Below are 6,000 nucleotides of genomic sequence, written 5' to 3'. Positions count from 1 at the left end.
TACGAATAATGTTACAAATAATGTCAAATAATGTCACTAATAATGTAACAAATAATGTTACAAATAATGTCACAAATAATGTTACAAATATGTCACAAATAATGTTACAAATATGTCACAAATAATGTCACAAATAATGTTACAAATAATGTCACAAATAATGTTACAAATATGTCACAAATAATGTTACAAATATGTCACAAATAATGTTACAAATATGTCACAAATAATGTTACAAATATGTCACAAATAATGTTACAAATAAGTTTACGAATAATGTTACAAATAATGTTACAAATATGTTTCAAATAATGTGCCATGTTTCATGTGTTCTGCTATGTGCAGGAAACAATGCTTCCTATCAATGAAAAGCGTCACAAGTGTAATAATGATAATTAAATGTTCACTTTATATGCCAAATCGTCTCTTAGTCTCCGTTGCAGTTCACACAAACGTTCATACGAACCACATGTGTAACATCTTGAGTAATTTCAGCCACTTGAACTGATATATCTATTTACATGAGTTCATATTTCTTAAAGATTTATTCATAGACTTCAGATTGGTTGGGGCACGGGTGGCCCAGTCGTATAAGGCGCCGCGATTCGCTGTGCAGAGTTGCGTCCCTTGGGCACGCCAGAAACCTCAGATTTTCGGTTCGAACCCCGGTTCGCCCCGATTATGTTTCTAGGTTTGTCAGCACCATATCCGTGCTCGTGGGTTTCACCGAAGTGGTAAACGTCTGAGACCTGCATCACTTGTGTCTCCCACATTAAGCTGACACGCCGTGATACAACTGGAATAACGTTTAAAGCGGCTTTTAACCCAACTCCCTCACTCACTCAGATTGGTTGGTGTTTATTTCACTTGTAATTGTTCGAGGATATCATCAGCTTCTGAAATATATAACGTCCATTTCAGAAAATGATCAGTCTCGTTCAACTGCCGAAATACATGTACATTCCATTGGGCGGGTAAAACAAAACAGTGATGAAAATCATATGAAGAATCACTGAAAACCAATGACACCAGGTATTCGCGAAAAGGGTAAGCATGTCCTGTTGTAACGGTAGCACCCGGCAATCACACATGTTTTACGTTATGCTGGCCGAATGCGTTTTTAACTCAGGGTTGATTGATTTCATCCTTTTGTGCTGTCATCTCACAGGACATTGATTTCATTGTTTCGGTTGGGTTGATACTCTACCCCCGAGGCGATGACAAACATCACACTAGTGTGATCACAATATGGGTGTGTGGTAATTACGGGTATTTGTGACATGAGGAGAAATTGACATGGTCCTGAAAAGTTCATCAGATGAAGAGAAGTGTCTATGAAACTGTAAAGATGAGTTGAAACTGAGCATGTACTTTATATAAGATTTGTATTTCATTTCACCGACAGTAATTGTTCATCAAACCCATAAGTATTTCCGAATTTTCACAAAATCAAACACTCTGAATGATTTTGCCGCATAACAAACAACGTTCCCTATAGTTTTGTCGGTAGACTCTCACACTATTAATGTAGTTGATACACACTGACACCCGTACATGATGTTAATACGCTGCTGCGACGGTTTGGTAGGTATAGGGTATAAGGTATGAGGCAGGCCACCACACTGACAAATATAGGCTGGTTTAGTGTTTTAGTTTAGTGTTTTGATGTATGTCAGCTGTTCTTCCTCAAGCAAATCTTTCAACTGATTTTGTGGTAGTAGGATATTTCCAAATTTGACGCAATATGACAAATATGATTTCCGATGTCATTCCCTATTTTGACTTGTACCATATGTTTCGGTGTTTTTTAGGTGAACAATTGACTTGCCTTGCGTGTGTTTGTAACGGGTGAGACCGGTGGGACAAGGTTCTCTCACCCTTTCGTTAACACCTGGTATCATCGCTATTTGATAGTGATTCATGAACACATGCGAATGATATAGTCGGAATCGTAATTGACTGTGTTTTTGGCAACGATTCCATTTGAATATGGAAAGGGTTTTCTCGTTTTTATGTACAACGGGATCTATGTCGACCGAGCAGTTTCTCATGAGTATCAGTATTCATTCTGAAATTACATAATGTGTGTTTGTTGGTAGCATGTAACTCACGCATGTGGTTTTATAATGTGAACAGTACACAATGACTACTCAGATGCTCATAAAAACCCTTTTGTTTAACAGACATTTCTTATGAATATGGAAAGGAGTTTGTCGCTTGTATTGTATATATCTGAAGAACATTACCCGTTGTGTGTCCATGACCTGATGAAGGGACATGGGGAACCGTCGACAGTTTGTGTAAAGAGAACTGTCAATCTATACATTGTTTGTCTCTGAGAACATCCAGCGTCTAAAAGCCAATGAAATACCTTTTAATTCATAATCATGCCTAATCTAGGATTCGAACTCACGGTCTTTGGGCAATAGTATTCGGGCGATACACCTCTTCACAGGGAATTGGTGGCCAATATGCATTACGAGATTTCTGACGTACAGAACGTGGAAGAAGAACGTCATTCATATGAACCGTTATGTGTTGGTTAGCTGTACTTGGCGTGGGAACAAACGAAGCCTTGTCTTTTACCCATTAGTGTACATGGTAGCCCAATAGAGATCGTTACTATTGACATATCATTAATCAAGACAGATGTTGATTTGCACCACGTTCCTTAAGGGTGATCCTTTGATTGACAGCTGTGCTTCAACACTTCCGCGTTTGTCTATTGATAATTATGTACATACGCTGTATAAATGATGGTATTATGGTTTAAATCGCTTCATGGTTGTAACATCTATTTTCCTTCCAAATAGCAGTGGCATCTGTTGAAATACGTCTCGGCATTTAAAAAGCGAGATTAATAGTTTATCACGAGTGTTAAATTTTGTAAGAATGATTTTATTATCAACATAAATAACACAATTGTGCCGAACATACACAAACCTATATGTGATGAAAGCGATATCACGTTGTGTAACTTGACATTAACATTAAAACCGTGAATATATGAAGCATCAGACAGCGTCAGTGGTCTGGTGGTAGAGCGTTCGCCCGGAGAGCGGAATGTCGGAGGTTCGATACCCGGCCGCGTCATACAAAAGGCGGTAGAAGATGGTATTTGTTGCTACCCTGCTTGGCGCTCGGCATTAATCGACTAAAACAAGGACTGGTCGGCTGTGTTTGAGTTGGGTATTCATGTTAAACTGCGGCATGGTATCTCAGTGGGCTAGTGCGATAAAGTCGGCATTAGTCGGGACTAGTACTAGCAGCCACACACACGAGTCAGTAACTTGTTCAAAGAGAGGATTGTACGAACACTTCACGAGTTCATTCTTCATTCAGTCAAAGTTCTTGTGGCAGTTGGTTCCATAGCTTTACGGAACAAAACTTGTAAGTTCTCTGACCAAATGATTTCAATCTGGTTGCAGAGATTTTAAGCAGAGGTTTATTGTCAGAACGGAGAGATCTGGAATGTGTATTTGCATTGGATTTAGAACATTCATTTGTCTCCAGTTGTTCATTTATATTTTGATTCGTGTTTGCTGTTTAGAGCCAGCAATTCCCAGCTATATGATGGCGGTCTGGACATAATCGAGTCTGTACCAGACAATCCGGTGATTGATATCATGAGCGTCGATCCAGGCAATCGGGATAAGATGACATGCATCAACTAAGTCAGCGAACCTGACCACCCGACCCCGTTAGTCGTCTATTACGACAAACATGGGTTGCTGAAGACCACTGACCATGTATTAGGTTTTCGACTAAAGTCTTAGTACGCCGCAATACTACTTTCAAACCATATCATTCAATATGGAAAAAGAATGCTTGGGTTTCATAGGCGATATGTCGCTAGATGGAGGCTTTCCAGGAAGACGCACGGATGCACTCACTCACATACACACACCTGACAACAGTCTGCTGTTCTAGCAACGAACTCACAAGTGGAGATCACATTCCTTGGAGGTTGAGCACATTTTCTGAGAAGCACAGACTGTGATGAAAATGTTCAGAAAGTGTGTTATTGCGTGAAATGAAATTGCAAATTGATGTTGTCTGCAATGATCCCACTGTAAATCGTAGGACATTCGCAGACATTATATTGTGAGTGGTTGAGAGATTGAGTGACATAACGAATGAGTATATTGTTTATTTGGTAAATAGGCCACAGGCCCTTGTACATTTCATACATAAACAGTTCTATATTTCTGAGAGGCATTACTAATGCTTACAACAAAGTAAGTCGTATAGTCAAAGATTCCTTGACATATGTTGCTAAATTCATAAGGATATGACGAGAATTGCTATCTACTAGTTTCTTATGGGAGTAGATTGTTGGATTTTCATAGCAGTTTTTAACTGTAGTATTTTATCAGAAACATTCTGGATATTACACTCACGCAAACGTTTCTTGAATACTCCCAAAAAGAGATGTATATCACCACTGTTTCTTGGATAGCCATACATCACCAAAACCGAAACTGAAGAGCAAATTATCAAAGACAGTTTCCCCATGTTTTCACACCGGCTTCATCCAACTTTTTCATTAAAAGATATACTATCTAGGATATTTACTATCACCCATACACAAAAGTTTACATCAATATTTAATACATTTAAATTGATAATCTACATACAGTTGTCTTCTTCCACATTCTGCTAAAATACCATAGTTTGAAACATATTTACTTACTCCCAACACATATTTACAGAGATTAGCACAAAACGATTCTAATACTGGGTATTGCTGAAAACACCACACCTCTACACCATACAATATAACAGGCTATATTTTAGTGTCAAGCAGTTCAAATAAAATATTTACAGGCATCAGTGGGAATTTATATCATAACATTGATATGAAACAAAGTTGATTATCAATGTGTCTATACACTTTGACCAGGACAGTCAATTAGAATGCAGAACAACTGGGTAATTGCTGTAAGTACATGTCACTGTTTTTGGAACGTCACTCATAAACTATTTTATATTTCCTTAGTGTACCCCCAGTTCTGAATACCATTACTTTTGTTTTTATCCAAATTAACCTGTAGTCCCCATTTTTCACAAAAGCTGTCAGGAATGTTAACTTTTCTTGGTAGCCCCAAAACACTATCATCAATCAAGCATAAATAAAGTACAATCGAGCATGCTCCTTCCGACAAGATTTCGGGATGCGACACTTGTACAGAAGTTGTTTGATCACGGTTACAACATTCAAGTCCTCAGTAAAGTTTTCAAAACGTTATATGGTAGATATTTGGATAACATCAGCATCAGTGACAACAAGAAATCACCGTTATCAATATCCGCTGCCATGTGGCACATGTTTGTTCATGTAGAAGTGAATATAAACTTAAAAAAAGAGTCCTATAAAGCCTTAAGAAGAGCTTTGCACGTGCACTAGGGTCACTTCATGAAAAAATAATTAAACGTGAAATTAATACATACAAAATAACTTATAGCCCAAATTCTCGAACTCCGTAACTGTTCATGCTCAAAATCTAAAAACATGTAGGAAGGGAAGTAACTCTGGCCAAATATCATTTGCGGGACCAATTTTCTTGACAAGTATCTCTCACATAAGTATAGAAACTTATATTCGTGTAACTTAAGGAGTTTCTGAGAAAACTTGTACCCATTTCACGCAGTTTGCACTTGGTTGAAAAGCATGGAGCAAGGGCTTTAACTTCCAATTTGCGAACTCATTAAAGATCAGTGCGTAAAATTTTATTTCTCTAACTTAAATAGTCTAGAAGAGAATTTGTCCCCTTTGTGAAGCGGACGGAAGGACGGAAATACAGAGGGACGAACGGACGAACTCCGTTTCTGTATCCCCGTCCCACTTCGTGGCGGGGGATAAAAATGATGTCCGATGCAATTCCCTATTTAGATTTCTACCATTTGTTCCCGCGTTATTCAGTTGAAAAATTGACCTTTGTTCGTTCTTGTGACGGATGCCACCGATGGAGCAGGATACGTTCACCTGTTCGCGAGCAA

The sequence above is a fragment of the Haliotis rufescens genome, unplaced genomic scaffold (genome assembly GCF_023055435.1).
Source record: "Haliotis rufescens isolate VD_foot unplaced genomic scaffold, xgHalRufe1.0.p SCAF_11, whole genome shotgun sequence".
Lineage (NCBI taxonomy): Eukaryota > Metazoa > Mollusca > Gastropoda > Lepetellida > Haliotidae > Haliotis > Haliotis rufescens.
Note: the sequence above shows the minus strand (reverse complement) of the source record.